The sequence below is a fragment of the Equus caballus genome, chromosome 1 (genome assembly GCF_041296265.1).
Source record: "Equus caballus isolate H_3958 breed thoroughbred chromosome 1, TB-T2T, whole genome shotgun sequence".
NCBI classification, from domain to species: Eukaryota; Metazoa; Chordata; class Mammalia; order Perissodactyla; family Equidae; genus Equus; species Equus caballus.
In genome coordinates, this window is record NC_091684.1 from 187,069,917 (window position 1) to 187,096,903 (window position 26,987).

Sequence of the window (26,987 nt, forward strand, 5' to 3'; positions counted from 1 at the left end):
TGTTTATAACCAATGAATTCCCCTCAAACATGTCTCTGGTGTAGAGCTGGAATTTCATATACCAGGTTTTGCTTAAGAGTGAGGTTTTGTTGCAAAATTCTGTGCTTCCCAGATAATCTGTAACAATTTTTAGTAAACTTAAATTTGTAGTCAGACTCATTTATGGAAAAATGCATGAAAGCCATGTTTCTCTATTTAAAAGAAGTGAGAGGGGACAGCTTGTTTTTTCCTAATCTGGTAAGTTGGAACCAGAAGGGGGAAATGTAAATATGAGTTCTCTGTCACGCATAGCACCTTTTGTGAGGAGTTTGATTAAACATGATTGAAAAGAATATACTCACGCGCATTGCCTAAGACGGCATTTTCTTAAATGTCAAAGTAAAGTTAAAGTCAAGTAAACATGATTTATGTCCCTCTTCCTAGTACCCATAATCTTGTTGTCCACCTAAATCTTTCTGACACACTCTCTCCAGGTTACCCGGATCTTTGTCACATCTCCCAGAATCCAGGCCCTCTCCTTTCTCACACTTTCACAACAATCTGCCTCTTGCTGTCCTACGTAAAGAAGCAACCTTTTTTTTTTTTAACGTATTTTATATCAAATAGATAAATGGATTCTTTGAGGGGAAAGTATTCAATATTTACATACATATGTAAATAAGTTGTATACATACCGTTCTACTGATGTTTCACTAATCTCACAAAAGGGAACAAAATGGATTCAGAAGACACGGGGAACTTTAAAGAATCGGCACCATTAGCAAAAATCTTAAATGAATGAATAGAAAACATGGACAATTTTAGTCACTAAGAATGTGAACTGTAATGGGGCTGGCCCCGTGGCCGAGTGGTTAAGTTCGCGTGCTCTGCTGCAGGCGGCCCAGTGTTTCGTTGGTTCGAATCCTGGGCGCGGACATGGCACTGCTCATCAGACCATGCTGAGGCAGCGTCCCACATGCCACAACTAGAAGAACCCACAACACAGAATACACAACTATGTACCGGGGGGCTTTGGGGAGAAAAAGGAAAAAATAAAATCTTTAAAAAAAAAAAAAAAAAAAAAAAAAAAGAATGTGAACTGTAAGGAACAAGGAAATCCAGTTTCTGATTATTTTGCGTTTGTATTTTACACTCAGGGTCCCTGTTCACTTCAGACTTTCCTGAAGAGATCTGTGTCCCCACGGCCTCTCCGCAGTCTACTGAAGTGGGCTTCAAAAACCACCTTAGCTACCTACACTCCCAGTTTCCCATATAGTTTTAGAGAAAGGGAATCTAACACGGAATTTTTAAATGTATACTTGAAAATGCTTATTGCAAAAGTTTCATAATTATACTTTAATTCAACCAATGTTAAAACTACTATCTGCATTCTCTTGGAATTAAAATGTTAAAATGTTATTTTCCCACATGACTAAGCTAGTTTGAAGTTGAAAAAGAACAAAAATGCATTTGAAACCACTGACATTTTTTTCATTTGGTTTTTTCCAAATTTAAAGGAATGAAAAACTACATTGATTTTAAGTTTTTAGTAAAATTTTCTCTCAGATTAAAAAGAGAAATTTACTAATCTGAATGTAGGTTGGGATTTTTCTAAACGGTTGAGTTAGAAACCAAAACTCCTAAAAATAGGAGTTTATGATGGAAATGACAGCATTTTAACTATAAAGGCATGAGTGGTGTCCTTTTACAGATGCCTAAATCAAACACAGAGAAAAGTGACATGTTGCCAGGACATTGAGTGCACTTTCCTTTAATCGCCATATATAGTTAATAGCCTGACCTTCTTTTTCCCCCCAGAAAATAAATTACAAAGATGCAAGCAAGTCAATTACATAATATCTTCCCATGCAACATATCAAAAACAATGAATTTAATCATTCTGTGGTCTGGGTTGAATTCAACACTGAAATCGTTTTTATTGAACGATACAGCAACAAAGAATTTCAGATTTACAGATGACCATCTTTGAAGTTGGATGGAACCCTGGCCATACTCTGATTGTCTGATACTGAAAAAGGACCAAGTACGGAATACACTATTCCAGCCAGAGTTTGGGCTGATCTGGGAAACTCGAGAGAGGTACTGTGAAGGAATTAGAGATAAGAGTATGACTGGATAGGTCATTTGATCTTGCTTCTGAGACTAAACTTAAAAACCTCTGTTTCGGATTAAGCAGCACTTCATTGCTTTCCTTTTTCTTTTTCTCTTAACACAAAAATACTTCTACAGATGAACAAAAAACAATCAGAACGGAAGTAACAGAATTATACAGTATGAATTATATCTACGTAGGTCCAGAAGATTCCTGAAATTTGAATAATCCAAGATTTACTCAAAATATTGACACTAAGAAGTATCAAACCAAACTCGGGGAGCACACGGTGGTCTTCCCACAATGCGTGTGATCAGAAACAGCAGCGATCCTACCCCAGAAGAGACCATAAAACAGGAAAGAAATTGCCTCACAGTTTTAGAAATCGAGCTATCCCATTAGCCTAAATATATAGTCAACACTGCATGGCTTTCATCATTTTCAAACATCATACTGCACAAAATCGTACAGAGAATATTTTGACTGTACATCTGACATTTAAAAACTTAGGAGCGACGGCAGCAACACTGTTGCCTGTTGCTTTAACTTCCATCATCAAGATAACAGCATCAAATAAATTCAAAAGTCAGGCGATTTGAATATAAATCTTGAGTCATAAGGTTACCACTCCTTAAATAGGTACTTTTATCATATTAGATTGCATTTTGATGGTATTTTCTAGGTAGAAGGTCTCTGGTATGTATTTAGTTATGGCACGGAATATTTTTCTTGTGTTTTCTTATACAGCTTAGGATATTCAAAATTAAATATAACTATGCTTTTGTTCACAGACTAATTTTATGTCTTATTCTTCATTAGTATTCAAAATATTAACTGCTAATGATTGAAAAATTCAAGTTATTAAAAAATAAATGTAAAAAATGAAACCTTTGAGAGTAGATGAACAAAACAGTACTTAAATACACAATTTTGGGAAATTGTTAACACACAGACTACTATAACAAGTAAAAGACAGTGCAAATATGGTAGTATTACCTTCATTTTGAAATATATAAGAATATTTTTAAATAAATTTTAAATGTAGTTAGACGAAGTGAAACGAATGATACACCAAGCTACACTGAAGGAGGAGTAACTGTATCGAGTTTAAAAACTAATTCTTGAAAAACAAAACTGGTAAACGTCGAAAATTTTGCTCTTTTAACTTTAGAAATAGACCACTCCACTTTAAATTTATTTATATTACACAGTTGTTTAATTTTCAATTATTTTGACTACCATTCATTCTTTCACAATTAATGCTGAACTTTATAAGCAAGAGTTCGGACTAAAAATAAAAGACCTTGCCGCTTGTAATGACCTAAATTCATCGTACCTTGAATAGTTTTTGAAAATGAAATTCTTAGCGATTAGAAAGCCAGCCTAAGGCAAATCTTTTTTGGTTAAATTTAATCAAAATTACCAAACCAAACCAAACCAACAAACAAAAATACACATACGTGCAAAATCCATGTTATTAAAGAGGCCGAAGATTAGCTGAAACAACCAACTAAAGAAATGAACAAAAGCAGGGAGCAGAGCTGTGCTGGCACCTAGTGGAGAAGGTCGTAGGAGAGTCATTTACCTTGGATCGCAAAGGCATTTGGGGAAAAGAACACATTTTAATTATTGTAATCTATGCTTTCTATCAACACATCTGAAAAGACAGATGAAAAGTATGTGGGGTAATTCATCCTAAGTATGCAACCAAATGTTATGATTCTAATTTTCTGCAAGGACACAAAGAAAATTTGGAGGGGGTATGGGTGGTGGAGGGGAACGAGACCAGGTGTGGTGAAAAATATAACATAGTAAAAACAAGGATTGTGCAATTTTCTTTTCCCTTGGTATGTTCTGCCAAACCTGGTCACACTAGTCTATTCTCCATCAAGCAAAGAATTTTTATGAAATCAACTGACAGGCTGTTTGTGAGGTTCTGTCTGTATCTGGGACATAAGTCACCAAATACTACTTACACACACCTCTTAACATTAAATTTGGAATTTTCACATGTCAATATTATGTGCAGAGGTATAGTCATTTTTCCTTCACAGCATTTTTAGTAGAAGGACAAATTTAAATGAGCCCTGCCTCCCCACCTCTGGGGAGTGGGGACAGGTGTGGTCCTGGTGGAGGGACCCTCCCTCAGAAGGCAACGAGTCCCCAATTCGATGAGATCGAGCAAAGGCGGAATTACTACTCCTTGAGTCAAACGTCAGTTCAGTTCCCCAAGGGACCTCAAGGGTCTCTTCCAATTGTGGGATTCTATGATTTCCTGAAGAAAAGCTTTTATTATATTTTTCTACATTAGGAAATGGATTTTAGTTCACTGTCGCTGTGAGTGCTCTAAGGAGTACATCTACAGTTGGTGACTATTTTATGATGGAGACACAGAAGGGGAAAATCATACTAGGACCAAACCAAGACCAAGATGTCCCCGTGGTAAGTTAGGAGTCAAGTTTTCCATAAACACATGCTGACTTCGGTTACTAAAATGCAAGTACCCCATATTTACTCTAGGTCTGCTCTGCTTTATCAGGCAACCACATTGTTTAGATATCTGGTTTAATTTTTAATACATGACGAGAGAGGTTCATATACACATTTTTTCCTATTAATAACCTTTTCCTTGTCTTTAATCATGGAGAGCAAGCTGTTTTCATCCTTTCATATTAACCTCATCTCTCACACTAATCATGTGCTTTACTGATGCTCAACTTTAAAAACCAGCATTTTAGCTAATATCATTGGGTTTGTTTCATATCACATTTTAGATATGTGGAAGTTTATTTCAGAGCACGTGAATGAACTGTTCCAAGTATCACACTATTGGAGGGCCGTTTCTGCCCCTTTAGGTTCCCGCTGTGCTGCAATGTGAGAAAACGAGATCAACTGCCCCTTGTGACTTTGGTTCTTGTGAAACTGCAGAGAACTGTGAGAGAACTCACGCTCACAGCAGCATAACCCTCTGGGCTCCACACAGCTTACACAGTACCTCCCCTGAAAGCTCTACCATGTCAGGTCAGAACAGTTCCTCAAAACTTAGAAACAGAACAGGATTCACATCCTAGACACCTGACCATGCCTTCCAGTTGGCAAGAATCTTTGGCTGACTAGGAAACCTCCTAGTAGCAAGTTTGATTAATTGATTGAGAAAAGATATACTAACCGACTTTTTATATTGTTTGAAGTTACCACTACTAAATTTATAAGAGAAGAAATAAAAGAGGAAAAAATTAACTGATGGGTCAGAGTTCAGTGGCAAGAAAAGGCTTCCTTCACGAGATACCCCAATTCTTTCTGAAATCCCAAATTTATATAAATACAACCTCTCCCCTAATCCCAACTACATCACAGAGAAATAGTCTTGTGTCCACCTCTGTACTTCTGCAAGTGACCATGCTGGAGAGTCACCAGGGGTAAAGAATTCTGCTCCCCACAGGCCAGTTGTCAGGATCATGTTCTGAAACTTGTCCACATGTGGGACGCTGGCCCAGCATGCTGTGGGACAAGGACAAGGATGAACCAGAGCCAGAGCCTGCCATTAGTGGGAGGAGGAAAACATGTGGACAAGTAGCAGAAAAAAAGCAATAGCCACAGGGGGCTCAGATAGACTGTTATGGCAATTCACAGGAAGGCAATTGCCGTCAGCTCAGGTGTCAAGGTGGTGATGATGGTATCAGAAGGAGGAAGCTGGGCCTTGAGACATGGTTAGAACTTGGGAAACCACAATGGGAGAAGAGCAAACTGTGTACGAGGAAACACTGCAGATGGTGACAGGCTCTCCTTTCCCCCTCAGCCAGACAGCCTCAGGAGAAAGACATCTGCTCCAGCAGAAGGGTGGGACTCTGAGTGGCCAGCTCAGGCATTGTTATGAACAAGTAACTATGACTGCCCTATTTAATACACAAGAAAACCACTGTGCATTTGTAAAGTATTTCTCAGCCCACAGAATTTACCTGTGGCCTCATTAGCAATAATAAATTCCATGTTTCTCTCTTCCTCCCAGACCATTCCATCTCCTGTCATTTTTCAAGGACAACAAGCATTACTTCAGAAGCCAAACCAACAGAACAGAGAACCAAGACTGAGTGCTCTAAAATTAGGTCCACTGCCTGAGGCTGATTCATCCCATGGCAGCGTATTTTTGTTGCGTAAATCAATTCTAATTTTCCAATTGAAATATATTATGCTTTAACATCATTTTGTCCTTTTCATAATACCCCCAGAATAATTGCAAAGAACATGTCAAATCCTGTTTGTTTCTCCCAGTTCATTTCTCTAGGAGTGAGTATCCTTACCAGTTAACCTTATGAGGACAGTCTAAACCCAAACCGAAACCCAACCAAACAGAAACTCTTCTTTCCTCTGACCCAGACGATTATTTTTATTTCTTTGGGACTATTCGTGAGTGTAAGCAGAGGTGGTTATTTTTTCTCCTTCTAAAATGCTCCCATAATTGTTTCAAACTACTGAGTAATGAGGGGAGTTATCTTCATTTAATGAATAAAGTGAGACATTGAGTTAAGAATATTGCTACAAAAGGAGGTATAAATGTGAATCGATACCATGTATCATGTGATATATCTCATTTTTAGCCTATTTAAGACAAATTGTAACCATATGATCCAGCAAATCCACCTCTGGGCGTATACTCAAAAGAACTGAAAACCGGGACCAAAAGAGATACTCGTACATCAATGTTCAATATTCACAATGTTCAATATTCACAAAAGGTGGAAGCAACCCAAGAGTTCATCAACAGATGAATGGATTTTAAAAAAATGTGGTCTATCCATTCAATGGTATATTATTCAACCTTAAAAAGGGAGGAAATTCTGACACATGCTACAACATAGATGAACCTTGAGGACATTGTGCTAAATGAAACATGCCAGTCACAAAAGGACAAATACAGTATGATTCCACTTCTATGAGGTACGGTAATCAAATTCATAGAGACAGGTGGTTGCCTGGGGCTGGGAGGAGGGGAAATGGAGAGCTACTGTTTACTGGGTACAGAGTTTCAGTTTACAAGATGTAAAGACTTCTGGAGGTGGATGGTGGTGATGATTATAAAGCAACGTGAATGTACTTAATGCCACTGAACTGTACAGTTAGACATGGTTAAGATGGTAAATTTTATATTACATGTATTTTATCACAACAAAACACATATCTAATACTATTCAAGAAAGAAATTTGGAAAGAAAACAAATTTCACCATTCAAAATCTAGAATAGGAGTTTGAACATATGAACATAAGCAAGCTAGCAATGTAACCTCTAGCCCTATGATGTACCTGTGACGTGAATGATGCTCATGCATTTGTTAGTACAAGATAAAACCATCAGATAAATTAATGATACTTCACGGATGCTGTGAATATAAAAATCATATTAGATTCAGAACAAGAAACAAGCAGAATGATGTTATCAATTATAAATAATATATGAAACAAGTTTGCAAATGCAAATTTGCTTCTTTTCACACTGTACTAATATAGTAAAAAGTTTGTTATTAAAATACAAAGTTAAAAGCTGTAAATAGTGTCTGGGATCTCACAAACTATAGACACATTCAAGGATTAAGACCTCTTGCCTCTAAATAATTTCTGTATTGACTAGCCACTAGCCATTATCAATGTAGAAGGGATAAAGCATGTGAGGTTACTTTAAATATAATTCATTAAGTTTAATTAAGTGTACCATAAATGAACATATTTTATCAGTTGTTAATGCCAATAAATATATAACTCCATAGGTAAATCTTAGCGTAGTAATTCCAACAAAAGCTTAGTGTGTTTTCAAATCTTTCAATGACATTAACATGTGCCCCCTCAAATTTCTATTTTTTACATGCATCTGCCTGCCTCATAGAATCAGCATTAAGAAAAAGACCTGCTAAATACTGAGTAGGTGAAATTTTTCTTCCATAAATCATTACTTCAAACATGTTGTCACAATTCTCAAATGTCCAATTAATTAAAATCCAAGGAACAGTTGGTTTTGCTCAACAACTGTCCAGCCTCGCAGTCCAATGAAAGATGGCCACCCCTGTAATCTTAATAATGCCTCTAGGCTGTCAGCGCGTCACGGTCTGAGCATGAAATCTAACCTGACAGATAATGGAAACGAGCTATTAACACAAACCAACCTGTGCCCAGACCATGTTTTAATATTTTATATGTATTTATTTGGCACAATATTACAATTTTTTTCCATTTTACAGCAACCCCATTCTGGAAACTATTTCTCTTTTGTAATAATTTTATTAAAATGCTGAGAAGTTGCTTAATTCCATATCCTCCAACCTCCTCACTCCACCCCACTGGCTCAGCAAAAGTTTCTAAAAGTTATTTAGTACTTCACTCTTAGGTTGTTTCAACTCTCGCCTTTGGAAACAGTCCATAAGTGATAATGAAATGCATAAAGGGAAGAGAAAGAGAATCCAATTACATCTACCTGCACAGCTCAGCTGCACACCAAGTAACAATAAACAGGCATTCTTAAGTCACAGCATTTCACTGGAAATGGGGCAGAACTTGTGTATTTTAACAACTTTTTACAACTAGCAACCACTACAGCATTTATTTTACTTTCTCAAAGAAAACCAGAGAAGGTTCATAATTTAAACTAAAGGGTCTTTCAGCCTTGAAGACAAAACGCACTCCTGCTTAGCACCTGAGTAATAATGTGGGATGTGTACAGGTGAATTAAGAAGACTGGGCTCAAAGATAGTTTGTCTTTGGCCAGTCTGAAACATATGACTCCTTTCCAGCCCTGCAATCATTTATTATCCAGCAAAGAAAGGCTGGGATTTTGCTCCACAAACACAGTGGTGGTCCTCAGCTCACGATGATTTACCATGTCTGCTCCAAAATACATGACACAGACTGTTCCAAATGGTCTCTCTCATACACAGACACACACATCTGATGATATTTTAGGTCTGATTTACTTTTGTGCCACTAAAACCAGAGAGTTTTGGTCACCTGCACACATTTTCCCTCTCAAATGTGACACTCAAAACACATTTTAGGGGGGTACTTTACTTTAAACTATATATATCTCAACATATTCTGCAAAAGCATCTCAGGTTTTATTAGGTTAGTAACCTGATATTCATTTTTCCTCTTAGAAGGGACTGTTTTTAAGACTTGGAAGTATTGCACCCAAAACACATTTTAAGCATTACTTTATTTTAAATGATATGTATGTGGGAATAAATAGTGAAAGCTTCTCAGAGAATGTTGGATTAGTAACTAGATATTTATTTTCCTCTAAGAAGGGACCATCATTACTCCAAAGTATGAATATTTTAGAAGAGCACTGAAAAATATATAGTATTAATAAGAAGGAGCTTTAATTGTGATGGAAGTTAGGACACATTAGTTTAGAAATCTCAGTTTCTAAGTGTGCAATTATGACTTCAAATCTATATCACGCATACATTCAACTATATACACAGCTAGAGGTACTGCCTTACGTAGGACATAACTAAGTGTGCAGAATATGTTTATAAAGCCAAAGGCTCCAATTTTTAAAATTTGTTACCCTAATTAGCTGGCTAATACAAGTCAGAAAACAATAAATTTTTAAAGTTAGCTGACGTATAGATTTAGTGACGAAAAGTTTGGCTTTCTCATGCTTGGGGCTAAAGCTGTGCAGCTAAATAAGACAGCCACTAGCCCTAAGTGGCAACTGACACGTGAAATATGGCTAGTCTGAAGTGAGATGTACCATAGGTGTAAAATATATTCAGACGTCAAAGACTCAGTATTAAGAACAGAATGTAAGCTATCTCACTAATGTTTTTAATTGATTACCTGTTAAGTTAATATTTTGAGTTAATTGCATTAAATTAAAAAATGTGATCAATTTCACCTGTTTCTTTCTACTTTTTTTAAGGTGGCTACTCAAAAATTTGAACTGACATATGTGGTTTGCATTCTATATCTGTTTGACAACATTTGATCTAAAGGATAAAGTCGCAGAATGTTAAAACTGGTTGAGAACTTACAAATCACCTTGTCCAACCCCTGCCCCCCAACTCCCATTTTATGAACGCGAAAATTGAGGCTTAAATAGATGAAGCGATGAGTTCTGGTTAAGCCCAGAATTAGCTGTGGATGTGACACACAAAACACAGTGTCCTTCAGAGGCCAGTGTCTATCAATCCAGCTTTCTTTCCATGACATATCACGAAGGAGAGATGATAACTTCTCGCAATCACCACAATCAGAAGTACTGTTTCAAAGCCCTTTCTCCTCTCTGGAGACACAATGTAAGAACTTTTGCTGTTGACTTCCAGTCACCTACGCAATCGTCTTCATTCTCTTCTTGATGCTGGTGGTGGAAACTCACCCCAAGACACGACTTTCATGTACTGCTAAAATTGTATGTATTTCGATGGAGATTTTTAATTCTTGTCATGCACTAATTAGAAAGTGAACAAGTTTGTAAACCAAACCAATTTAAAATAAGCTTTAAACTTGTCTTTAAAGCACAATAAAGGTTAAGTCATCTTTCACATGAGCTCCAGTTTTCTTTCCCAGGAATTTTTCCCCTCTGCCCTTCCCCTCTTCCACCCCTCACCCCTCCAGGCTCCAGGCAAAGGGCTTCTCTTTTCTACAGTCATTTCCAAATCTATGGGATAAATTTTTTTTCTTTAAGAACAACTTTTACCTTTTATTTTTGTTCTTATTGCCATGATACCAAATTTAAGTTTATATATTAATGCTCATTTCTAGATTCCTATTTTCTGAGAGTCTAAAGTTGAGCTGAGATGCTAAATGGAAAACAGGATAAACGAGAGATCTCCACCTGCCCCCCAACCCGCCAACCCTGAGTATGTTACCCTTCAGCAGGAGTTGAAGCATCTTCCAAAGTGGGCAAATAGACTGCAAATAGGTTTCTCCAAAAAAAAAAAAAGGTGGAAGGAAGGTTCTCTAACCAATACATGGGAGGAAACTCTGGGTTAAGTACAGTTAAACAGCTTCCCTTTGTGACGCACCTCTCAGAAACTTTAATATGCTAACATGTATAATCTGACTCTCCAAGAAAGGGATGGAGTATGCAGACTTCTACAAACATATTTAACCATGTAAATCCTGTTCTCACAGAGCATCTTGAGAGACTAGTATCCCTACAACACATCTGGGGAAACCCTGGACCATGGAATTTGCTGCAAGATAACTTTATAAAATCACGTCACCCTTCACCTTTGAATGCTGAATAATACCATTTATTTTCTTCAGTCATTTACCCAATAAACCTTTGTTAGCTTATTATGGACTGAACTGTGTCCCCCTAAGATTCATGTGCTGAAGCCCTAACTCCAATGAGATTTTCTTTGGAGAAGGAGGTAATTAAAGTTAAATGAGGTCATAGGGTGAGGCCCTAATCTGACAGGACTGACACCCCCGTAAGAAGAAGAAACAACAGAGATTTCTCTCTCTTTCTCCAAAGGCCATGTGAGGTCACAGCGAGAAGGCAGCTGTGTACAAGCCGGGAAGAGAGGTCTCACCGGAAAGCAATTCTGTTGGCACCTTGATCTTGGGCTTCTGGCCTCTAAAACTGTAGAAAATAAATTTCCACTGTTTAAGCCACTCAGTCTGTGGTACTTTGTTATTGACATCCCAGTGGAGTAATATAGAGCTCTTATCATGTTTTAGGGGCTGCAAATGGTAAACAGACACAGTCCCTGGCCACCAGGAGTCTACATTCTCGTTCAAGGGCAGTGTGGGAAACACTGAGTAACTTTCTGGTGTTAGACAAATCAATTACTTGACTTAGGGTCAGCAACAACTTACCCCACAGCCTGACCTCCATTTACATTCCCTTCGCAGGGGATAATCAAATAATTTGTTCTGTAAATTCTTACTTGAAGAAATGGGCCAATTGGACCTTTTGCTTCTCTCATTTTCTGGGAAAACCTGGAGTCCCAGGAATCAAAGCCTGCATCTCTTCACCCTTGTCATACAGTGTGGAAGGATATTCCAACCAGGCAGTGAGGAACAGACACTCCATGCTCCCCTCTACAACAGCTTTCCGGGAGCCCAAAGGCAAGACTCCGTATCTCAACTCCAAGATTTCCTCTGCTCTGGTTGCTGAAACCACACTATGAGCACTCTTTGCTCCTTGAGTCTCCAGGGGAAAAAAGGAGCAATCTGAAGTCAACTCCGTCTACTGGAGCCTTCAGAGGCAGCCTTCTCTGTCTCGGAGACAATGTTTTGATGACCAAGCCACACCATGAACTATTTCGCCCTCCATTAAAATTACACAAAAAGAGCAATAATTTGACTTCTCTCTCACCATTACAAAAAAAAAAAAAGCTATTACCAAAACAAATAGCCTACTTTTAAGCAAACAATAACTGTGTTCAGAAATAGGGTTTAAGCAATATAATAACTTAAAATAGAGTGACGACATTCAAAAATAATATAACTTAGGGAATTTGGGGACTGCTGATTAGTTATATTATCTCAATTACTTTTTCCACAACACTGTCTCTGAATCATTGCAACTCCCTGCAACTCAAACACCAAACTCCCCACTAACCACTGCATGGACCCTACCAATTACTCTATCCACATCACCGGAGCAAAGAAAAGAATAGGGCTTTCCTTATCTACGGACCTGTCTGTTCAATAGAGTCATTTATTTTGTCCAAATATTTGTGCAAGAAACATTTTTTTTTTGCAAAGAATTGTTTTCAAGAAGCATCAATAATTAAAATATAGTAATATTAAAACAATGTAATTGCTATTAAGACAGTATAGATTTGTCTATGTCTTCTTGAAAAGGTTGTTACTTTCTCTGAGCCTCAATTTCCTCAAACTCAAAGTGAATAAGAAAGTTTATTTGGTTTCTAAAATATCCCAAAATTCCATGATTAATAAAAAATTATTTCTTGACACTTAAGTTGACTGTAAAGCTATCTTCAAAACTCCATTCTCTCTTATATTTTGCAATTCTAAATTTTAGGCAAATCATGACACACTAAGAAAATAGGCTAGTTCTACTTAAATTTTAGCCATTGCAAAACTATCCAGTTGAGTGGTGGTTTTTACTTAAATAGCAAGAAAAAGCAAAATCATGCCAACTGTGTGCTACTATTTTCTGTCTAGAAATAGAGACAAGGTCAGTCTCTTGAAAAGAATGAGCCTGAGATTCATACAAATAAACTAACTATGTGTGTGCTTGTATAAATCAGTTAAATATGTTTTTAAACATCACTGTACATGCTCACATTGTTTGCAAATACTCTACCTTGTGATTGGGTAAGAACTGGCATTTTGGTATCAATCCAGAGTAAAATTGTTCCCTTCAGGACATATTTATTGCTCTTAATCCCTGTTCTAACTGAACATGCCCAGGACCCAGAGGAAGTGGGGCTGTGGGGTCTGGCCCTTCCGTGTGGGCACTCACTACCCACATACACCAGGTCCCTTGATGTGAGACTCATCACCATCTGGTTACGTCCAGAGTTCAGCCATGGGTGCAGATCACAGTGAGGAAAATTCTTGCTTTTCAGATGTATGGTGGGTGTTAGGAAACCTCAGCTAGTTCAGTGGTTCTTTATCAATGAGACAGATGAATTTGGAGTTTTCTACCATTAGATGGAAGCACAAACAAATCTACTTATTACAGAAATATATCTCACTGAGGCAGACATTAGTCCATGCAGAAACTCTTCTGTCTCTGAGGCTGAACTAGGGTCAATTCTGTGGTAAAGCATGGTTGACCACCATGAATTCGTAAAGAGGACAAGAAAAGGAATATCTGCCAAAAGTCTATTCACTGATGGCTTTGCCTCTTAAGAACTGTCCGTGAGGACACTTTATCCTCTTTAAACCTAATTATATTTCAGATTGTCTTACCTTTTGAAAAAGTAAGCTGCCTGGATGTACTAGTTTCCAGATGTTGTCAGGATTTGGAAAATAGGTAGACTTAAGCAAAGGCCCATCTCAAATATCATCGACACGGTTCCCAAACTAACAGATTTTACTGGTCAGTAAATTTTTTTTAATCTTGAAGAATAACACAGAGTTGCCAACTTTTTTTTTGCCAAATAAGAAAACTTTTCAAATTACCATTATCTACTCTCACCATTCTTTCACGAAAGAAAGGGAATTGTTAATAGCACAGAAGTAGAAAGGATAAAATCTTAAAAATGAAGGTTCTTTAAACGGATTAAAATAAATTTTATAAAGATGTATTCTTTATTCTTATTTCACACAAACCAGTGGAGACTTCATTATGCATAGGGATGGGTTTAGGGAACAACATTTGGGAATCACTGATGCCCACCGTAAAGCCTTTCGCTACTCCCACCCCCTAAGGGTATTTTCTCTCTCCATTCCCTTTAACATTTTGTTCATATTAGTTCTATATAGAAGTAATTATGTTGTATCATAGAGTAGTTAATTTGTATGTGTCCCAGTAGATAAGGATAAGGATTATCTTAATCTTCTGACTTCAGTGCCTAACATAATACATTCTGGATATCTTTTTATGAATGAGTGAGTGAGTGAATGAAAGAGAGAATAAATCAGTGAAGGAATAAACAAATGGATGAATGAAACCCAGGCACACTAAACACATTCACTCAATTCCATGGGTTAGCCTGTTTTTCCCTACTGTGGCAACAGATGGCTGAGACAGCCTGATATTTCCTACAAAGGGAGTACATGGCTGAGGGATCAATCTCCGTCTGCCATTGTGGATATACCGCACAGTTCTATACACAAACATGGAATCAATTCAGAGCTTCTGATTACAGGTCTTTGAGTTATCCGGAGATCTCACCAGCTAAGATCTCTGCATTCTGGGAATCCCACAAAATGATTCACTGGTTACATACATCCTAAGTAGGGGAATTCTGCAATGGCTTCCTTTTTCCTATGCTTCAGGTAGTCTTGCTTCAGGCACAATGAATGCAAGGTAAACCTGAACCAATAAAAGGGAATCACAGTGGAATGAACGATTATCTTCTTCCTTTCAGTTCTCAGTAGTATAGATATTAAAGCAAGAAACAGAGTATCAACTTGGAGGGGGGTCATCTATTATCTGATGTTCTTAAAGATTCTTTTTGTTACTGTGGATAAGTTTATTAAAAGGTGGAATTCTTTTCTTAATTTTGTTATAGTATTATCTCATGCCAATGTTTACTAAATAAATGATGGAATTGTCATGTTCAGCAAGCAGAAGTGACATCAGGATTAGAAGCAAATTGTAGACCAAAGAAGTCTAAACTTCAAAAAGTCCTACCATTTCTCAGATATTTGGAGTTCAAACTGACAATTCTTGAAAATTCTGTGCTACAATAATTAAGAGTGAAAACCAAACAAAAAACAGTGATTCCTTAACATCATAACAATATATCACAATAACAATACAAATAAATCCCATTTTTTTTCCAGTCCACAAGAGTGTGGTCTTGAGCAAAAAGACTACACCTCCTATGGTTTGGGCTCGGTCTTCAAGTTGTCATGTTTCAGGTATAAAGAACAGGATATTCAAGGAGGCTTCTCTGAAATGACTGGGTATTTACAGAACGTTTAGATCTGGTTACTCATCTATCATCAAGCTGTGGCTACCCAGTGTTCTCTGAAGCCTTCAGCGGTGTTGTGGAATTTGATTTTTAACATTTCGCTATTCTATCTCTACGTCTGCCTATTTAGTTTTGACGTATCAACTGCCTGTATTACCGTCCATGTCTAAGCACTCCTTTTGGTTATCAGGGGTTGAATGTCAGAAAATATTTGGTTAATGATAAGATGTACTAAAGCTATTACGAATCAGCAATGTGCTTGAACTTTAAGATGTTTCTTAATCACCAACTTTTGAATTTTATACAAATGCAGCAGGATATTTTTGGGCTACTTTGTGTAAAGGGCAGGCTGCGCTAAATAGCAAAGATTGTATTAATATGTCTATTTTGTAATTCATAAGATTCACATTGTTCATAACACGAATATGGCATAAACAACTGATAAAATCAAGTCACAAATCTTAAAGCACATATAAAGTCAGGAATGTGGAATACAAAGAAAAAGTCAAAACAGGATATAAAAGTTTGTAAGTGGTTAGCTCCAAACTGAAAAATGTGAATCTATGCCTACTCAAATTGACCTTCAATAAGATGGCAAAACTAAGAGAGGCAAAAACTTTTAGGTAACTTTATTTCATACTGCAAACAAATGGCTGAAAGTTAGTATTTTCTTCCTGGCAGAAAGTAATTGTGGCACAAAGTTTTCTGGTATAAAAATGTTCTCAGCACAAGACCATATATTTCAAATATTGTGTTCTGTACTAACTGAGAAGATGGGGTATAAATCTATCACTTTAGAAATTATCACAATAACAGAGGAATTTACTCAAAAATGTTTATTTACCATTTATGCATTTTAACCATTCTTATGGTTAAGAAATAAAACATTAGATATTTAATACGTGCTTACGTGTATACCATGTATCAGACACTGTGAAGAGAGAAAATAAATTATGAATTGCTTGATTTTCCAGCTGCCTCCTGGACATCTTCACATGGGGTAACTTGGTTGTTAAATAACATTCTGACTTTATTCAGCATCCACACTTTGTTAGAAATTGGGGATTCAAAGACGTATCCAACATGATTCTGTAGAACCAGATTATCATACTGGTCTCCAGAACTCAACTTGCCTTTCCATCCCTTCTAAACCTGTTTGCAATTTTATTGACTCTCCCAGTCACTCAGCTGAAACCTGAAGGTCGATCTTGATGCATCGTCCCCAGTAAAACATGCCTCTGATCTTCTGATGTGACCTCTGCTTTATGTTTTCACTCCACTGCCCCGCTCTTGCTCCTCTTTCTTCTTTTACAGGAACCCTCTCCCTCCCATCAAGGCCTCCCAACTGGGCTCCTCACCTTTGGTCTCTTTATCCTCCATCCCATCCTGGAGAGCTCTTCTGTAGCACAGTTCTGATAAAGTCTTTTTCTGCTAAGGAGCTTCAATTCCTCTCTACCGACCAAGGAAGAGGCCTGAAATCTTTAGCTCGGCCTCTCGAGGTCCTTGCTGATTTGGCCCCAACTCGTGTTTTCCATTATTTTCTGATTCCTTCACTTCTCCCTTCCTTCCCTTCCTCCGTGTCTTTCTTCATTTTCCTTGTGCCTGCAATGTCTTTCCCCCGCTTCACCCTGTTCTCTGAAAGTGCAAATTCTCGGTATCCTTTAAGGCCCACTTCCAATATTGCCACTTCTAGGAAGATTTTCCAGAGTCCTCCATCAAGAACAATGATTATTTCTGCATCTTCACCTCCCACCTCTGTCTGTAACTTTCTAAGGACATGTATCACATTCTACTTTATATTGGGGGCATTTTTATACCGGTTTTATTTATTCTACTTTTTAAGCCACTTGAAAGTTCTTTCTCTGATGCATCTTTCTATCCTACTCAAAACCTGGCACCATGTAGGCATTCAAAAAATACTTATTGAATGAAGGACTAAATGAAAGGATGAACAAATGAGCAAACAAACTCAAAGTGACTAAAGATGGACACGGTAAAATTAACTTGAAAGATGTAAGAAAGAAGAATGTACAGCATTGCTCAAGAGGTTATAATAACTAGGCGTAATGGCTGACATCATGAAAGAAATAATTTATGCTAAGTACTTGGAAAATTCCCCCAAAGGGATTACTTTTGTATAGTGATAATTTCCTACTTAGTGATGAAAGGAAATTATCACTTGGGTTGATACTAAAAGTTTTTCCTATTTCTCATTATAACTCTGTTTCCATCCATATGGAAAAGGGTAGCACAGGGACAAGTCTATGCTGTCATTCAGATGGCCTGGCTGACTTGTTGGTCTCTTTTATTTCTGGATTCTGTGATTTTATCTACAGGCACTCTCAATAGCAACTCACCATTAATCTTGGGCATTTTAACTGTAGACACATTAGAGATGACGGGCCAAGATTAAAGATGTATGACAAATGTGGTAAAAACCTTCTCTGCTTAATTTTTCATATTTGCCTATCAAAAATTGCAACTCTGGTAATGAATACTTAGGCCTAAGATTTTTTTCTTTTTAAGAGAGTAATTCATCTTGTGGAATGATATCTGTGAAATAACTTAAGAACTGCTGCCTGTGAGATGGTGGGACATAGAAAACAGCTTCCACAAAAAGAAAAAAGTAGAGACTGTTCAAATCCCAGCTTGGACCTACCCTTTGGTGCTGGTCAATAAACTCGGTACCAGATATAAACAAAACATTCCATTCAACATTATGTCAACCTTCAGAAAAAAGGTCATCCATCACTATACCTTAATGTTCTGAGCACCTGTAAAACCTGATGTGCATTCTTTGGGGCCATTTTTTTCAACTTTGTGTCTGTCAGAGATACCCCCCACCATATACATATTATTTATGTTGGGAGTAGCTTTCTAAATGTCACCCAAATGAATTAGTATCACGCTGAGCCTCAGAGTTAAGAGAGTCGCCGTGTGCATTTATGTGTTTTCTCTCCCCGAATACTGACACATTTATATCCTTTCCCCGTCTGCTCTGGCCTTGGCAGGGATGTATAGTACAAGCAGTTTATTTTACTATGACATGGTGACAAAATAGAACTTTATTTATGTGAAGCTGGTTAAAAATGCCCTGGCCGAAAAATATGACACCAGTTAAGAAAATCTAATAAAACCTCTTGTAGAAATGGTGTAAAGTATAGAGTTTTATTTGGAACTTAATGAGGTTAGTAATGCATACTGTACCTTACTGTGTCTCCCAATAACATGAGGCTAATGTTGTTGAATGTTTATTTTTTAAAGCAGCCCAACCTCTGTTAATTTAGTTAGCCACTTTTAACTCCCCAGCATTCCCTCATTCACTCATTCATTCAGTTATTCTTTCAATCAATAAAATATTTATCACATATCTACTTTATGTAGCTGGAGAGGAATTATGTTCATATTTCGATCTATGGAACCTCAAACCATTTTTATCAATAATTCTGAGTTCCCTAAAGCGTCTCAGCAGAAACAACTCCCTAATCACGGGGATATCCATTGAAGCTGAAAGGAAAAACCCTGGAACTTGGTTTTAGGAAATTTTGTGCTGAATGCCTTATCAAGTAACAATTATTTTGTAGAGTGGCAAAAATAGATACCTTGATTTATATATTGTCATGTGGCCTGGCCATGGTGACATAAGCAGCATATACAGATAATGCCTGAAAAAGGCCAAGATTCTTAAGCACTCCCAAGTTTACGTCTCTGTATGCATACAAACAGGAAGGCAATCTGAGATTTTCAACTAAATTTGTATTGTTTTTCAAAAGTCCCACACTGAAAGGCTGAATGCCTATCTAAATGATACCGGCTGCTGCTCAAAGCATTTTTGGGCCTTTGAAATGGCCTCAGAGAACCTTTGTAGGTCACAGGAGAAAGTCTACCTCACTGCTTTAGAGACACATGGCACTCTTCCATGGTCATCACCCTCCCTCCTTTCTTCTCTTACTTCCTGCTTCCCCCTCATTCTTGGGCCTGGTGCTGCTGCTGGCAAAGATGCAGAAACTCAAAGAAGGGGCACCACTACTCACAGAGGTCCCAGGGAGAAACAGGTGCCTTCCTCAGTGTTCACCAGGATGCCACTGGGAAATGTTCAAAGCTCATACCAGAGGTGAACCAGGCTGACCACAGCTGGAACCCTGAGTTCCCCTTCTGGCTCGCTCACAACGTGCTATGTGACCCTGATAAGGGACCCCACCTCTCTGAATTTTAATTTCCTCACTTGTAACATAAGTTGGTTGAGGGGGTACCACAGGTAATCTCTACAGATTCTTCCTGTTGCACAGCTCTATGACCTGAAAGCCCCACCCTAGACAAGCACCAACAGTCAGAAAGCATCTGTCGTCAGCCACAACTAAAATGACATAAAGTCCCCAAATTTGAGAAACCATTCACGTTGCCTGAACAAAATTTAACTTTGATTAGGATTTCAAATGCAGCTGCCGGTAAAAATATCACATTGAGACAGCAATATTTCTGATGAGAAAAACGTGCCTGCTAAATGATTTCTTTTCAAGGCAATTTATTATGTCCACCTTAACAATTAGTGTTAGTGTAGGCCTCTGGCCAGGTCATGAAAATAGTTTTATTACATCGAAATTGTTCATATAATGATATTCATTTATACAGAATTTTGCATATATTTTATTGTTTTATATATATATATATATATCTTTCTCTCCTCAATAACTCTGAGCAAAAGTCTGATCTTTTCTTTGGAAGTGAGAAAATACAATGTTGATTAATTTGAACATATGTAACGTTGGACATGGCTGGGTTACACGTTAGCAGAGAATAAAGGAAGAATGTCTTCAGAATTACTTTTTTTTAATGGAGGTAAAATTGGTATATATCATTATATAAGTTTCAGATGTACCACATTATAGTTCAACATCTGTATATACTACAAAGTGGTCACCACCAGAAGTCTAGTTACCATCCATCACTGTACAATTGAATCCCCTCATCCATTTTCTCCATTTCTCAACCCCCTTCCCCTCTTCTAACCACCAATCTGTTCTCTGTATTTATTAGTTTGTTTTTTTGTTTTGTTTGTGCATTTGTTTTGCTTTTTAAATTTCCACATATGAGTGAAATCATAAGGTATTTGTCTTTCCCCGTCTGACTTATTTCACTTAGCATAATACCTTCAGGGCACATCCATGTTGTCACAAATAGCAAGATTTCACTCTTTTTTACAGCTGAGTAGTATTCCATTGTGTGCGTGTGTGTATATATATCATCTTCTTTATCCATTCATCTATTGACAGACATTTAGGCTGTTTCCATATCTTAGCTATTGTAAATAATGCTGCAATGAACATAGCATGCAAATTAGTATTTTTTATTCTTCAGATAAATACCCAGAAGTGGAATAGCCAGGATCATATGGTAGTTCTATTCTTCATTTTTTGAGGAATTTCCATACTGTTTTCCATAGTACCTGCACTAATTTCCATTCCCACCAACAGCATACGAGGGTTCCCTTCTCTCCATATCCTCTCCAACACTCGTTATTTCTTATCTTTCTGATAAGAGTAATTTTAACAAGTGTGAGGTGATATCTCATTGTGGTTTTGATTTGCATTTCCCTAATAATTAGTGATGCTGAACATCTTTTCATGTGCCTGTTGGTCATCTGTATGCCTTCTTTGGAAAAATGTCTATTGGGGTCCTCTGCCCATTTTTTGACTGGGGTTTTTTGTTGTTGTTGTTAAGTTGTACGAGTTCTTTATCTAGTTTGGATATTAACCCATTGTCAGATATATGATTTGCAAATATCTTCTTACTTTTTCATTTTGACGATGGTTTCTGTTGCTGTGCAGAAGCTTTTAGTATGGTGCATTCCTATTTGTTTATTTCTGCTTTTGTTTGCTTTTACTTTGGACTTAGATCCATAAAACATCACTAAGATCAATGTTAAGGAGCTTACCACCTATGTTTTCTTCTTGGGATTTTACGGTTTCAGGTCTTACATTCAAGTCTTTAACCCATTTTGAGTTAATTTGCGTGTGCGGTGTCCAGTTTTGTAGTTCATTCAAATGCCACAGACTTCTGTATATTAATTTTGTATCCTGTGACTTTACTGAATTCATTTATTAGTTCTAACAGTTTTTTGGTGGAGTTTTTAGAGTTTCTACATATAGTATGTCATCTGCAAGAGTGAGAATTTTACTACTTTCTTTCCTATTTGGATGAATTTTATTTCTTTTTCTTGCCTAATTGCTGTGGCTAGGACTTCCAATACTATGTTGAATAAAGTGGCAAAAGTGGGCATCCTTGTCTTGTTCCTTATCTTAGAGGAAAAGCTTTCATCTTTTCACCATTGAGTATGATGTTTGCTGTGGGTTTGTCATACATGGCCTTTATTATTTTGAGGTATGTTCCCTCTATCATTTGTTGAGAGTTTTTATCATAAATGGATGTTGACAGTTTTTTTAATCATAAATGGATGTTGAATTTTGTTAAATGCTTTTTCTGCATCTATTGAGACTATCATATGATTTTTAGCTTTCATTTTGTTAATATGGCATAACACGTTCACTGATTTGTGAGTGTTGAGCCATCTTGCATCCATGGAATAAACCTGACTTGATTGTGGTGTATGATCCTTTTAATGTATTGTTCAATTTGATTTGCTAATATATTCTTGAGGATTTTTGCATCTATGTTCATTAAGGATATTGGCCTGTAATTTTCTTTTTTTGTGCTGTCCTTGTCTGGTTTTGGTATCAGGGTAATGTTGGCCTCATAGAACAAGTTAGGAAGCTTCCCCTCCTCTTCATTTTTCTGGATGGAACCACAAAAGATCCTGAATAACCAAAGCAATCTTGAGAAAGAAGAACAAAGCTGGGGGCATCACACTCCCTGACTTCAAACTATACTACAAAGCTATAGTAATCAAAACAGTCTGCTATTGTCATAAAAACAAACACACAGATCAGTTGGACAGAATTGAGAGCCCAGAAATAAACTCACACATATATGGACAATTAATTTATGACAAAGGAGCCAAGAACATACGATGGAGAAAGGAGAGTTTCTTTGACAAATGGTCTGAGAAAACTGACTGGGGCTCTTTGGGTTCATCTTATTTGGAATTCTCTGAGCTTCCTGGACGTGGATGTCTGTTTCCTTTCCCTAGATTAGGAAAAGTTTCACCCATTATTACTTCAAATAAGTTTTCTAGACATTTATCTCTCTTCTCTCCTTCCAGGACCCCTAAAATGTGAATGCTGCTCTGCTTGATGTTGTCCCAAAGGTCCCTCAAGTTAGCCTCACTTTTTCAAATTCTTTTTTCTTTTTGCTGCTCTGTCCAAGTGAGTTCTGTTGCTTTGTCTTCCAGCTCACTGATCACTCTTCTGTTTTATCCAGTCTGCTACTGAAACCCTCTTGTATATTTTCTAGTTCAGTTATTGTATTCTTCAGCTCTGTAACTTCTGCTCAGAACTTTCTTGTATTTTCCTTTTGTTGAAGATCTCACAGTGTTCATCCATTCTTCTCCCAAGTTCAGTGAGCAACTTTATCACCATTACTTTGAACCCTTTATCAGATAGAGTGCTTATCTCCATTTCATTAGGTTCTTTTTCTGAAGTTTGTCTTGTTCTTTCATTAGGAACATATTCTTCTGTCTCCTCATTTTACTTGACTCTCTGTTTTTGTTTCTATGTATTAGGTAAATCAACTACCTCTCCCAGTCTTGAAGAAGTGACCTTGTGTAGGAGATATCCCATGGATCCAGAAGGACAATCCTCCTGGCCACCAGAGCTAGATGCTGGAGGAGTGTCCCTTGTGTGGGCTGCTTGTGCCTGCCTGCTGTGGTGGTGCCACAGCAGTGTTGTGGGGTGGGTGAGGCTCTCAGCAGGGCACCCACACCGGCTCTAGCATATGAAATAGAGAGTTCCAAAATGGTACTCACCAGCACAGGCATTAACAAGTACAGTGAGATTACAAAAATGGTGACCACCTGCGTCTCCATCCCTAGAGAGCATCGTAACAGCTTCCTGCCTCTCTGGCAGACGCTTCAAGATTAATAAGTGGGTCTCCTTCACACTTGGTCTGGGCGCTTTTCAAAGTGGTGTGTCTGCACTGGGTCCCAGGGCGAGTGAGCCTGTGCGTGAGCACTAAAGAGCGGGTTCTCTATTTACTGCAGTTCTTTGGTTTTCCTGGACGTAGTCTCCACTGGTTTTCAAAACCAGGTATTTTGGAGGCTCGGCTCTCCTTTGCAGGATATAAGGCTTGGAGTACCTGATATGGAGCACAAACACTTGCTTCTGCAGGAAAAGTTCTGTATTTTGAGATCCCTCCTGATGACGGATTGCTGTGCCTGGGGTGGGGTTTTTTGGTGAGACTGTGCCTTTGTGTCTCCTACTCTTCTCAATGCTGCCCTCTTATCCTTTGTTGTGGAGGCTGTGTTCATCCAGTTTTCAGAGAAAATTATTCCATATGTAGTCGTAGATTTGTTGTGTCCGTGGGAGGAGGTTAGTTCAGGATCTTTCTATGCCACCATCTTGAACTGACCAATCAGAAAGTACTTTTTTAAGGCTCGCTTTTTTACTCAGCCATTAGGCCTTTAACATACAAGTAAACAGCTACTGAGGAGAATTCAACCAGGCCATTTCCATGTGTGTTTGCCCAGACAGCCAAACTGCCAAAATGCCTACTACTGCCTCCATCATCTCACCTTGCCTAACTGCTTGTGTGCCATACGGCACAAACAAGTAACCATGCCCAGCTCCCTGGGCCATCCTAAGACAGACAATATCACTCAGAAAAACAGACAACTACAGCTCCAGCAACATTCAATTTCATAGTTTGCCTTACGCATTCAGTGTACACATTTATTTCACATAAAGAAGAGTCGAGTGAGTCTGAACAGAGTTTCATAATTGAGAAATCATTTATGAAATTGTGCTTTCAGGAATCTCACAGATTAAACTCTTTTGAAGTTTTCCTGCAGGTGTGTGTTTCATTATGGTCCTTTACGCAATGAACGCCAAGCACTAGCTCAGAAAGAAGCTCCCTGACATCACAGAGATATTAAGAGCTATTAACTGTGCCTTGTGAAAGCTAGCTGTGTCCCCAGGTGTTGAGGCCTTACCCAGATATGGGAGACTGACAGTCTCCTCCTACATTACACCTCAGGCTCACACACACGTGTGTGCAGACCTCCCCCGCCACACACACAAATACACACGTGCAAAGGAGCCAGAAGGAGGAGGACACTGAGTGAGGCCACTTGGTTTTCAAGAGCATACACAAGGCTGCCATACAGATGAATCAGAACAGAGTGGAAAGAGCCAAACCACCTGAAGGAAGCCTCTAGAAACAAGACCATGCTCCAAAATTGTCTTCCATAACCAGCTTCTTGGGAGATTAACATACTTCTTCAGGCCTGTTTGTTTCAACTGTCTTGCTAGACTGTGCATATTGACTCCACAAACTCTTATCTTTTTAGCTGCCCAGTAAATAAATGACTCTACCATACACAAACATGCAGCGAGGAAAACTCTGTCATGTGTTTCTTGTGGTTGCTTTGGATATCAGTTGAAAATGTCTTACGGGGGGTCCAGAGTATGTGGCATGAATTCAAGGCCCATTTTTGCTTTCAGTGGATGTTGCTGCCACAATAAGTGTGCCCCAGTCTTCCACAGTACACTGACTGAGGGCAGCTGGCTCAGTGATTCCTCCTCCAACTACCCCCACTCTCCCCCCTTCCTCCTCTCTACGAGGAATCCTATGATGGAGTGACGGCAAGTGGAGTTGACTGCTTTGACTGCTAGATCCCAAGTCCTTTGTATCTGATCCTGCTCACTCAAATCAGGACATTCTCCTCTCCACTGTTTCTAAAAACAAACCCCAATAAATGTCCTGAAATACTGTAATCCCCTGTAATCCCCCACTGACTGCAGATTGAGGAGGTGATGCTTCACCTGGTTTTACAACCTGAGAAACAAGGTTTCTGAACCTGGGGACGCCCAGTCTTTGCCAGTGTTTCCCAGGGCCTCAGGGCCCTTAGAAAGGGTAAGCTCTCCACAATGCCAAAGAGATGGAGAAGATAGGGCATGTGCCACTAACTGACTCAGACACCTATAGAAAGAAATGAAAGGGAGGAAGGGTAAGCCAATTTTTTGCTCATTTCATCTTCAGATCTTTGTTTGAATTTCCTGAATGTAGATTCCACAGTTTAGACCACAATTCCTTTGTCAGGTTCCAGTAAACAGACCAAAACATGATGGATGTTCCAGTATCTACTTAATACTAATATAATCAGTGACCAAGAAGCAGTTTGAACATCTATCTTCCCGTGGAACATTAAGACAGAGAAAAGGCAGCACATTGGAGAAAAGATCATTGAACTCAGAGCCAGAAGAAATGGAGTAGAATCTATCTACCACTTGCTGCTGACAAAATGTCCAGCAGGTCACTTAAGATCTCTGGCTGTTAGGTTCCTCATCTGACCAGTGAGGACAAGAGTATACTCCCTGCTTCTCTGCAGGACTATCTGAGCATCAAACTGGATGAGGTGAGTGTGAAAACCACAAAAGCCTAAGGTCGAGAGGTGTATGGGTGTGTCTTTTCTGTTTTTTTAATTTAGAAGGGAAAATTGCAAGCTAGTCATTTAATCCAAAATATGGTTAGGTGTTTATAGAACCATAACTTATTTTCACTGGCCAATTTATGTCATTCCTATTTTTAGCCTTGTGAATCCTATTCTTATCTAATTATACCTTTTTCATTTCAGTGGTTTGACCACTTAACCATACACAGACATGTGTTTGTGGCTGAGAAAGCTATCTGGAATTTCAAGGATAACAATGGAGAACAAGCCAGGATTGAGAAAATTTGCTTTCATCAAACAGAACGAGATTTCTATGTTTGGGGCTAGTGATGAGGAGTGAAGAGAGAAGAGGAGGATAGGTAGAGATAATACTAGATAACTTCCGATGGTTTTCAAATCGTAATAATACTAATAATTATTCTTATTTCTCGAGTGTCTTTTTTATACAAATTTCCTACCTCATGAAGTAGACTCTGTGCTGACGTCATTCTCCAGCATCTCTTCTCTTTTGTACTTTATCCTCCTTGCCCCAACCTGTCTCCTCAGTCCTTTCCTTCCCTCCCTTCTCTGACCCCTTACTCTCCCTGAAGACAGCCTCACTATTATTCTCCAGCTTCTTTTCTGGTCTGTACCATTACAGAAAATCCCTCTAGAGCAAGAAACGTAAAGCTATGGGTTGCAGTTACACGCACAGCCCTGCTCAGCAGCACCAAACACAGTTACAGCCAAAACAAGCAAGAAAGTCCATGGGAACACCTATCTAAACAGCGCTGG

At 38.3% G+C, this 26,987-nt stretch overlaps 1 protein-coding gene across 1 annotated transcript in view; it reads right to left on the reverse strand.

Annotated features, from left to right (window-relative positions):
• Positions 1–26,987, reverse strand: part of SLC25A21 (solute carrier family 25 member 21) — a 438,774-nt gene that overhangs the window by 235,748 nt on the left and 176,039 nt on the right. The gene's annotated exons all lie outside the window — the stretch shown is intronic.